The 11,944-nt window shown below is 37.0% G+C and overlaps 1 pseudogene; it reads left to right on the forward strand.

Moving 5' to 3' along the window:
* The first annotated feature begins 7,194 nt into the window (after positions 1 to 7,194).
* On the forward strand, positions 7,195 to 9,742 carry LOC109267665 (39S ribosomal protein L39, mitochondrial-like; annotated as a pseudogene).
* Positions 9,743 to 11,944: the final 2,202 nt, after the last annotated feature.

The raw sequence follows: 11,944 nt of genomic DNA on the forward strand, positions 1-11,944 counted from the left end.
CTCTCAAAAATAAACTAAAAAAAAAAACTTAAAAAAATAATAAATAACTTCTTAACAGCTTGTCAGCCCCTTCGTTAACAGTTTCGTAAGAAGTATCAGTAGAAACCCATGAAAATTACCTCACTCCCACATTCAGAGGAGAAAATCAGAGTCAAAACCACATCCAAGGGGCGAGGAATGGAGCACGAGCTTAGAACCACCAGCAAAGATTTAAATAATGCATTCAGTTTATGTATCTTTTTCCCATCACAAGAAAAAGCAATGACTGCCACAGCAAATATGTCTCTGAAAAACTACCAAGCACTTGAAGTCTTTGCTCTTTAAAGTCACCCAATTGGAAAAGGAACCACACCAATGAATAAGTGTCAACCAACTTACAGTCACGCTGAAGTAATCCCACTTCCACAATTAACACCAACCTGCTTTTATCTCTGAAAAACTACTAATCCTTCAAGTCCATACATTCCAAAGCTACATAAGATGGCAATTTGCTCTGCTCAGAAAGACTATCCTTTAATAGGATAGTTTTCTAAAACCACAGGAGGCAACGATTTGTGCGTGTGCGTGTGTGAGCGTGCATGCATGTATTTTGTTTTGGATACCAACTGGTATTCTCTTCTTTTGACGGGGTACAATGATCTGGGGTCAGTAAATGACTTGGCTGTTAGTATCAAGATCGAAAGATCTAGGACAACAGTTTAAGAGTGATGTGGATGGACACAAGGAGAGAAAACAAAATGTGATGATGATTGTGTCTCCTGTTAATGCTGATCAGAAACGATTCATCCTTAAAGAGGCCTCAACAATCAAAAAGACAGATATGTAATCCTATGACCATGAACATTTGGTCCTAATGGTAGAGATAAAGGATATGTATGGAATCACCAAAATAAATACTCTCTCATAAAGACTAATTCACCTACCCCCACTGGGGATATCCCAACCCAGCATGAATAGAAACCAGCACTGTGCCTTTAATACAGCATTAATTCCAGAGAGTGAAAGACAGCTGTCATGAGGCCTCTTCCATTGTGAAAGGGACAGCAATTTGACACCAATTTTTAATATTGGTCTGTTTTCCCTGACTGTATTGCCTCTCAAAACATTAACAATATGAAGACTTAAAAAATGCTTCATCTATTTCTACGATATTTTACATAATTTTGTCTCTAAATAATTAACTATGTTAATATCACAGGAAGTATTATAATGGGGACATGACCTCAGAATCCACTTGAAAGCTAAACTGAAGGCATTATCTCCTAAGTGGCTAGAGACTCATTGAGAATTTTTAAAAGTTTGGAAGTCACATTTTGAAAGCTGTTATTTAGAGAAATTAAACACTCATTTAGGAGGGAATGATGCAGAAAAGATTTGTGTATGGTTGCCAGAAGCAAGGCTATTTCAGTAATCCAGGTGTGAGATGATGAGTTCCAGAACTAAGGTGGTAGGAGTCAGCAAGTAAATAAAACAACACATTTAAAGACATTTAGGGAGAAGAACTGACAAGGTTTGATTGCCTATTAGAAATAAGTAATGAAAGAAGGAAATGTATTAAGAATAACTCAATACTAAGCTGTACACAAATGATTTGCTTTCTGAAAATCATCTTTTCTATTTCATAAAGTTAAATGACCATATAGAAGTGGCTATAATGGGGTAGACAAAATGGAGATTTAGAAGGCGATCAAATTATTCAATAAAAGATATTAATTGAGAGTCTGTTTTAGGACAGGCACTAAACAATAGGCCAAAGCTTAGAGTGACTAACGACTAACTATGATTAACACAGACAAAACATACTTGCTTTAATGGGCACTTATTTAGGTGGGGAGCGGGGCAAATCGAGATAGCTAACTCATTTTCATAGCATTTTAGAAGATTATAAGTGCAGTGGAAAAAACAGATCCTGCTGAAAACGATCACAAGTTTTGGGATGTGTAAAATTTTGAGTAGAGAGATTAGAATAAGCCTTGCCGAGAAGGGACATTGGAGCCAAGCCTAGAAGTGAGTGAGTGGGATGTATGGTAAAGAGCAGTCCGAGTAAAATGAACAGCTGATGGGGAGACGCTGACACAGAGTTTCACAAAGGACACAGAAGCCAGCGGCAGATTAAAGAAACTCCCACTAGCGATGTTTGCACAATTTGAGCATCTAATTGTATTTTCTTGGATATGTGTCTACTGGTTTTTGAGCCCATCCTTGATTTCTGATGCACAAAATTATTGGAGGCTTAGTTTGTATGTTTTGATTCTCCGGACCCCAAATCACTTATGGGTTAAAAAAAAACTTGCAGATAGTTTTCAAAAACATGACAGGGGTCTAGTCATGTTCACTGTTGGTGCGTTATTATTACTTCTAAGCTTTCTTGGTGGCCTATCTTATCTGCTCATCTGTTTTTTGTTTTTTTTTTATCTATAAGCTTATGTCATGTTTTTCATTCCAAGCCTTCTCACTTTACCCTTATTGGTATCTATAGCTCCCTTTGCCTCCAGAGACTCTGAATTCCCAACTACAAAGGTGTTTTATTTCCTTTTGCAATGTACACAAAATAGAATAGGAATTGCTTCACCAATATCACGACTGATAACATACCACCCAAGTTCAAGATTTCTTTTCTCTTTTTGTCCTTCAGGCTACATCCCGTAGAGGAAGTGCAATCAAAGTATAGTGTTCAAAATTACTTGAAATAATTAGTTCCCTGTGTGTAGGTGGATGCATATATTCTCTGCATATTATAAATTTGATGTAGTTATGTTTTTCTACTTGTATTTAATTTTAGCTTTATCCTCCTGTTTGATACAATTTAGATTTAATTGCATTGTTTGACTTTGGGAGTAATTAACATAATTCAAATATCAAAGTTTCATTCCATTCTCTATCCCTGCTATCTACCATTGCTGTTCTTATTGATAAATGATTTAATTGAATTAGCTTTGTGTTTATGATGTGAATTTCTTTTCTTTTTTTCAAAAATGAGATCACACATACATATTCATGTCTTATTTTTTTGATTTCCTTACAACAAAATGCAGTTTATATATGTATATGGTATCTAATTGCCCATTGCTTTTTTTGATAACAAGTAACATTTTGTCCTAAGAATTACACTAGATCAAAAAAGTATTTTCACTCTATTTTACAGCCTTATAGTATTCCATTGATATACAGTTTTGCTATACTCCATAGCTGTATGGTCCATAGCTATATAGTTAAAAACCATAGTTTTCAACCAATGTCATGTCAGGTTGTTTCTGATATTTTACTATTTCAAATAAGGCCACAGCGAATATTTTTACATATGTTTGGATTGTTGGAAGTATATGGAATTCTTATACGTAGAATTGCTAAATGTAAAGTATAATTGCAAATACAGTTGTTGGTTTAAGATGTATGTATTGTACTATATACAAAGGAGTTACACAAGTTAACAGATGCATTGGTTGTGCTTAAGGGAGCCTGTTACCCTATAGCTTGCACTAAACTATATTATTTAAATTTTGCTGTAATGAGATAAGAAATTGTATCTTGATATAATTTTAATTTTAATTTCTTTAATTATGAGCATTGAGCGTTCTTTCAAATTTTTAAGAGCTACTTTAAATATGTGTGTGTGTGTGTGTGTGTGTGTGTGTGGTGTAGTGTATACTACGCATCCTATGTGTGTGTGTCTGTGACTTTTGCACATTTTTCATCAGGTGTTTAGTCTTTTTTTCCCCTCAATATTCAAGAAAATGTGGCATAGGGGTGGCTCAGTCGGTTAAGGGTCCAACATCAGCTCAGGTTATGATCTCACAGTTCATGGGTTTGAGCCCCAGGTCTAGCTCTGTGTTGACAGCTCAGAGTCTGGAGTCTGCTTGGGATTCTGTGTCCCCATCTCTCTCTGTCCCTCCCCCTTCATGATCGCTCGCTCTCTCTCTCAAAAATAAACATTAAAAAAGTTTTTTTTCAGTAAAAAATAAATCAGCAAACACTAAAAATGTGGCATGTACACAATGGAATATTATTCAGCCTTAGAAAAGGAGGACATTCTGTTACTTGTAACAATGTGCATGAAATTAGAGGACATTATGCTGAGTGAATTAAACCAGACATAAAAGGGAAAATCCCACATGATCTCACTTATATGAATCTGAAATAGTCAAATGCATAGAAGCAGAGAGTACAAGGATGGTTGCCAGGGCCTGGGAGGTATTAGTGAAAGGGTACAAACTCTCAGTTTTGCAAGATGGAGATTTATCTAGCATAGAGATTTATCTAGCATAGAGATTTATATAGCATAGAACCTATAGTTAATACTATATTATATACTTAAAAGTTTGCTAAGAGGATAGATCTTATGTTAAGTGTTAATGTCACACATAAAAAATAATGGCAGATATAGAGGGTAGGAAGAAACTTTTGAAGGTGATGGATACATTTAGAGCATAAGTTATGGTGATATCAAAGATATGTACTTACCTCCAAATACACCAAGTTGTATTCATTAAATATGTGCAGCTTTTTGTAGGTCAGTCATACCTCAACAAAGTGATTTAAACAGTATTTGCATATTTGTGCGTTTGGCCTTTTTTCTGTTATATTCACTGAAAAGAATATGTTCCAGTTTGTATTTACTTTTCCATAAGTAATATTTTACTTATTTTTTTCATGCAATTGTTTGACATGGCTGAATGTATTGATCTTTTATTATATCTGCATTTTTTAAATTTTTGGTTAAAAAGTATTCTTTCACATCCAGATTTAAAGGGAATCTACACAGAGTTTCTTCTATTGTTTGTATAATTTCATTTTCTTTTAAACTTAGGTAACATTCACTTGGTATTTATTCTAGCACACGTATGTTTTATGTATTCGATTTTATCAATTTTTCTTTTGCAAAATGACTATCCAGTTTTGCCAACACCGTTTCATAAAAAGTCCACCTTTTCCTCAACTGTTTGAGATGCCACCTTAATTACATATGAAAAATGTCCCCTGTTCTTGGAAGTATTTATGAACTGTCTGTACCATTTCTCGGGTTTATAGTCATTAGAATGGTTTGTCATATATTTTGTTATCTGACAAATCTAAGGTAACTATAATCCTCTATTTTCAGATTTTCCTATTTATTTTATATACATATAAACGATATATTTCATATTTATTTTTCCATGTGAGCTTTATAACCAACGGGCCTATGTGTGCGGGAAGGGTATGCTATATTTATTGGAATTCGGTGGAACTGACTGACACTCTATTACTCTAGCAGCTGTTTGCAGGTGGATTGGTGGTGAGAATGGTGAGCAATGAAGGAAAGAGGATGAATAGGCGATAACGAAACAATCTTGGTGAAAGATGGCTAAGACTTGGCCAGGTTAGTAACAATGGAGATGGATTAGTGCTAAAAGTTTGAACATATTTAAAAAAAAAGGGGGGGCGCCTGGGTGGCTCAGTCGGTTGAGTGTCTGACTTCGGCTCAGGTCATGATCTCCCGGTCCATGAGTTTGAGCCCCGCGTCGGGCTCTGTGCTGACAGCTCAGAGCCCGGAACCTGTTTCAGATTCTGTGTCTCCCTCTCTCTCTGACCCTCCCCCGTTCATGCTCTGTCTCTCTCTGTCTCAAAAATAAATAAACGTTAAAAAAAATTTAAAAAATAAAATAAAAATTAAAAAAAATAAAAAAAAATTTTGAACATATTTTAAATGCCATAGCAATGGGATTTCCTAAACAAACAAACAAAAAAAAGGTATGTGAGGTATTAAAACCAATTATATTTCCAAGTACTCTGGCCTGAGCTACCAAATTGGTGAAGCTGTTCTCTACTAAGGAATGGAGAGCTGTAGAGGAAATAGCTTTGGTGAAATTTGTGAGTTACAGATCAATCCCATCTTACTTTTGGTGCGTTAATTTTGATTGAGTTGCTTCCTAGTAGTGGTACATTTTCTTTTTATATTATTATAGAATCAATCATAATATGTCCTTATTTTTTTTATACTTCACTCTCTCTGTGGTTGAGCCCTATTTTTCTGTGTTAGCTTCATTCCGACCCCTACCTTTCTTTTTTACCCTGATCATTCTTCTAAAAGTCTATCTTTATTCTGAGTCATAATTAGAGAGCCAAAATTTCATTCTGCTGTTTACCTCTAATAACATTTGTTCATTTTAATCCCCTTATTTACTTTTCTTTGAGTTTACATTTGATTTTTTTAAGTTACTGATTTGACCACTTCGCTAAATTTGCTTCATTCTAGATAATTTTCTAAAACATTCGATTAGCATTATAAATTTTTCTCCAGTAAAATTTTTGGTTGAATTTGAAAACTTTTGCATGAAGATTTTTAAGTTCTTAAAATTTTATGTATTTTATCATTTCAATTATTACTTGCTTGTGAGATAATATCACATCTCTCTCAAATGTTTGTTCATTTTAACAGAAGATCTGTCTTATCTTCTGTAAGAAATATTTGGAATATATATTTTTTTCTATATAACTCTAAGTACACTTGAAACAAATCAATCATTTTGTATGCAATCAAACCCCTAGATTGTGAAGACTTGTTATTTGGTAATTGAAATATTTATGCCTTAATGAAATACTCAGATAGAACTAAAAGTGTTTGCAGCTGCTTTGTTTCAGAAATGGCTTTAAAATGATTGTAATGTCAATCCTTTGTGACTAGAAAAAAAAAAAAAAACTTCAAAATAATTAGAAGCCATTTAGTTTTAGAATAACTTCTCAAAGAATTGGGAATTAGAAGTAATACCTAGACACTAAAGTCTCTCATTAGTTGAACTGTTCATAATCAATAAATTTATAGTTCTAAAATGCTTAAATTTTTGGAAAGAAGAAGTATGTAGTGGTTTACAGATAAGTGTCATTTGACAAAAATTTTACAAAGACAACTGACATTTTCATTAGTGAGATTAAAACATGGGAGCACAGGGGTGCCTGGGTCGGTTTAGCGTCCAACTTCAGCTCTGGTCATGATCTCATGGTTTGTGAGTTTGAGCCTCACGTCAGGCTCGGTTCTGACAGCTCAGAGCCAGGAGTCTGCTTTGGATTCTGTCTGCTTTGGATGCTTTCTCCTTCTCTTTCTCTGTCCCTTCCCCACTGTGTTCTCTCTCTCTCTCTCTCTCTCTCTCTCAGAAATAATAAATGAATAAACTTTATGAAAAAGAAAAATATGGGAGCACAAGGGCCACAAAAGGGGCAATGTCCTTGGGGGTCGGTAGGCTTCAGCTTTAGCAGGCAGCCCCTGGTGGTGGTATGGCATGACTGGCTAGAGATTTCTAGCACCATGGCCAGCTTCTTAGCTGTCATGGACAGAACTGATGAAATGCAGAAGGATCTCCTTAGTAAAGACAAAGACATGCAGTTATCCACGAACTGAGAAGAGTGAAGCTAAACACATTGAGAAAAATGATGCTGACCCTATCTTTGTGATGAACAAAACCATTTCAACTCATTACAATTTGCCAGGCATCTGAGTGGGTGGTAATCCTGGAAGTCCATTCCAGCTCTTGTGGACAAACAGCCTTGGAACATGTACACCCTGGTGACCAAGTCCCGAGGAATTTAGTTTCTTACTTTCAAAGGTCATGAGCAAGGAGAAGTGAATACGTCTTATGGGCATTCTTGTGCCATGATGATGGACTGTATGACAGAGAGGGCATTGGAAAGTGAATATGTGGTCAGTTTGTTCAGAGCTCCAGAGGTTCCTGCAATCTTTGGAGCCTTCTGTTATGATACAGTTTTAGATAAGGGACTTGATGAGTAGATGCCAACAAAAGAGAATCTACATTCCTTCACCAAAGATGCTTGCCCTTTGACTTATAAAGATCTTCCATTTGAAACGCTGGAAGTTGAAACAAATTGGCATTAGAAAGACTTTAACACAACAAGCAAAATAGATCTCGTAGAAGAGAAGGCATCTGGGAACGCTGAGGATATCATCCAGCTACACAGATTTGATGACTTAATTGATGTGAGGAAGGGTTCTCTTAGTCCAAGAACAAATATTTGTTCCTGTTATGTAGCATCAGCAGACCACTTTCTAAAATTAAAAAAGAATATTAAATTAAAATAAAAGTCTTCTATGAAACAAAACAAAGTAAAACATGAGTTACAGTGGTTGTGTGATGCTGGCCTTGTTAGCTCTCACGCCTTTCCTCGGATTTTTGTTTTCCTCCTACTATCCTCTGGAACTCTCTCTCATCACCTCTCCATTTCCATCATCTCACCTTTTCAGAGAAATATTCTTGTGGTTTAGCTCTTTGTAGGCTATGTTCTCCGGTTTCATTTTAAAACAGTGTTTGGGGTGCCTGGGTGGCTCAGTCAGTTAAGTGTCCGACCTCAGCTCAGGTCATGATCTTGCAGTTCGTCAGTTCAAGCCCTGCGACGGGCTCTGTGCTGATAGCTCAAGGGCTGGAGCCTGCTTCAGATTCTGTGTCTCCTTCCCTCTCTGCCCCTCCCTCGTTCTCACTCTGTCTCTCAAAAATAAATAAACATTAACAACAACAACAAAAACAACAACAACAAAACTGTTCCTGGGGCGCCTGAGTGGCTCAGTTGGTTAAGCCTCAGTCCTGATCTCCTGGATCATAGATTCTAGCATCAGGCTTTGAGCTGTCAGCGCAGAGCCTGGAGCCTGCCTAAGGTTCTATGTTCTCCCTGTCTCTCTCAAAAATAAATAAACTTTTAAAAGCATTAGTAAGTTAAGAATAATAATAAAATAATAGTTTAAAAAAAGTGTTACGCTGGGCCACCTGGGTGGCTCAGTGGGTGGTTAAACATCTGACTTCTGCTCAGGTCATGATCTCACAGTTGCTGAGTTCAAGCCCTGCATTGGGCTCCCTGCTGCTGTCAGGAGGGACCCTGCTTCAGATCCTCTGTCTTCCTCTCCCTCTGCCCCTCCCCCACTTCTCTCTCTCTCTCTCTCTCTCTCTCTTTCAAAATAAAAGTTAAGTAAAACATGTTCTATAACCTAAACTTGACAATTAACTAGCTTTAAACACAGAACTGAAAAAATTTTATATAAAACTATATTTTCATTCTGGTTCATTTCCATGTGTTAAGCCTAGAGCCCTAGTTAAGGGCCTCCATTCACTGTAGCTAAAGACAGTCCTACAAGACTGGGATTGTTACTTGATTTTTACTATATTCAGTACCATTTTTTGCACTTACTGCATTTGCAACTAATTGACTTAGACAAAATGACCCCAAAATACACTTTGTGCATATGTCAAATAGAAAATGAAAAATAAACACTTTATGTTTTAGAACAACTGATATCAGAAAACCCGGTGACTTAAGGTTGCGAAGGACACCTTGAGAAAAACACAATAAAGCACAAGAGTAGTGGGCAGATTGTAATACCGATAGGCTCCAAAGGATTTAAAGAAAATCTTTCCATGGAAAGACACCAAAAACAAAGGTTAAAAAAAAAAAAAGTCTATGAATAAAATATAACCAATGCATATACGTGATTTGCAGGATGATATTTATTCTCTATTTCTTATATTTGTATCAGGTTTAGGAAATTTCCACCATTCTCCCCAAGAGGAAAGTAGTTGGTGGATGCATTCGGCTCAACTCCATACACTATAAGGAAACGTGGGAATTTATAGCCAAGGAGCAGAGTGGAGAATTACCAAGAGGAAACATCAGAGGTGACGATGGGGCCGGATTCTGGCTAAACTCACCTACGGGCTTCTTGCTGAAGGCGGGCCAGAGTGCTAGGACATCACCTGGGGAATGGTAGAGGTTGAGGACCCATATTAGATATCAAGGATTCTGACTAAACTGATAGCAGGATTCTCAATGAAATTGGGTAATGCAGAGATGACCATGGAAGCCGAGAAACCATACTTGCCAAGAGTTCAGAGTAGAGCTTAGTAGGCTGAGTAGAGCTTAGTCAAGGAGGGAATCTTTGCCACAACTTCTCCCCAAACCTACTGCCAGCTCTATGTTTCTCTATATCCCTTATCATCTTCTAATACAGTATGCAGTTGATTTATTCATTTTGATACATTTCCCCATGCTAGCATGCAAATTACAAGAGACCATGGATTTTTGTATCTAATTTGTTCCTTGCAATTGATCCATCAGCTACAACATTGATTGCCCAGAGTAGATACTCAGTAAACATTTGCTGATTTATGATCTATTGCCTAATTTTTGTTGGGCTTTTGCTATAAAATAATTCATGAGAATTCCTTCTAATAACACCTAGAACAAAACCTTTAGTAAATGAAAGCAGTGATCATTTTGTCATATTTTAAGAAGTTAGATCTGTAAAGGGTTAATATAATGCTGTAGAAAGTGAAAGCTGACCCTCTTAGCTGACAATCCTGAATAAAAGGTGTAATTAGCATACTGTTTTGCCTCTTAGATACAATTGATTTTACTGTTGCTAGAAATAGTAAACGGAAGAATTCACTGATTTTATTCTTGTGGATGTTTCTCCTCTTCCATTTAAAGCACCTGAAGTGTTGCTGATAAGCAGGCTTGAAATTTGACAAATATTCTCTAATTTCCTCCTGGTTTTCAAGTGTGCAAAACACAGGCAAAAAAAAAAAAAAAAAAAAAACCAAAAAACCAGAAAGCCAGAAACCTTGTCATAATGTCAAAATGAGAATAAAAGGAGGTCTAACCTCAAAAAGAATATTTTTAGTTGAAATATACATTTGTATGTGAATATTCTAAATATTATCGTTCTGAGTAACAAATCCCATGGATTTCAGGTACTCTGGGAAGAATAGTTACAATGCATTTGTCAATGATTTGCCTAAATTTCACCTACAGACTTTTAAGTGCTGAGGGGATTTTAGTGACCAAGAGAACAAGATGAGTGCCATTCACGCCCTCACTGAAGTTACTTATGAGAAGACATGGATTCAATCATGCATATACACGAATTTTAAAACAGTGTGCAGGGGCACCCAGGTGGCTCAGCTGGTTGAGCAGACTTGGGCTCAGGTCACCATCTCGCTGTCTGTGAGTTCCAGCCCTGCATCCGGCTCTGCGTCGACAGCTCGGAGCCGGGAGCCTGCTTCAGATTCTGTGTCGCCCTCTCTCTGCTCCTCCCCACTCACACTCTGTCTCTCTTTCTCTCAAAAAGAAAGAAACAGGAAAAAATAAAAATAAAATAAAACAGTGTACAATACACAGGGCGTGTTAGCAATGTACAGATTGTGCAATTTAAACCGCTTTGAGGTCTATGAAGGGACCCTTGAAAATTTGATGTGAAAGCTGAGACTGTAGAAAGAAGTAAGTAAATGCTAACCTAGGTAGAGAGGACATACAAGAGGAGGGGTAGTCTATGGAGAGGGTGTGAGGTGAGTATTTCTCTGAGCAATGCAGGACATTGAAGGACGCTCCCGCAAAAGCATAGAACTTCCATCGAAGAGAGGTGGGCTATGGGGCTCAGAAGATGAATGGCCTGATCACATATATGAAAAAGGTTAAAATTTATCTTCAAGATAAATGAAGCCATTTGAAGATAAGTATGGCATCACTGAAGAGAATGAAACGGAAGACCACGAGAGACCCTTGGAAGACTAGTGCGGGCATCCAGACCGTGGTAACGTGGACTAGGTGGGTGGCAGTGAAAATGCAGAGAGATGGATAGATTCCAGAGTTATGAGAAGTAAATGATTGGATCTGTGCGATGTACAAGGAGGAGTGAGCAAGTCTCCCGTCGCCGTATGTGGCCTGAGAAACTAGGTGAATGCGCTTCCTAATTTGCATGTTTCTTTTCTAATATTGAAATAATAGAGGAAGAGTATGTGTGGAAGGAAAATTCAATGATGAGTTCAATTCCAGGGAGAAATATTAAACACAGTGGAGGCTGACTCAGATAAGTCGGAGCTGAAGAAAGAGATTGGTCATCAGCGGCACATGCATGGTGTTCTGTTTCAACCCTAACTGGTCCTAGTTCAGTGTAGTTCTGACATGAACACCC

The sequence above is a fragment of the Panthera pardus genome, unplaced genomic scaffold (assembly GCF_024362965.1).
Source record: "Panthera pardus isolate Hobbes unplaced genomic scaffold, ASM2436296v1 HiC_scaffold_2, whole genome shotgun sequence".
NCBI classification, from domain to species: Eukaryota; Metazoa; Chordata; class Mammalia; order Carnivora; family Felidae; genus Panthera; species Panthera pardus.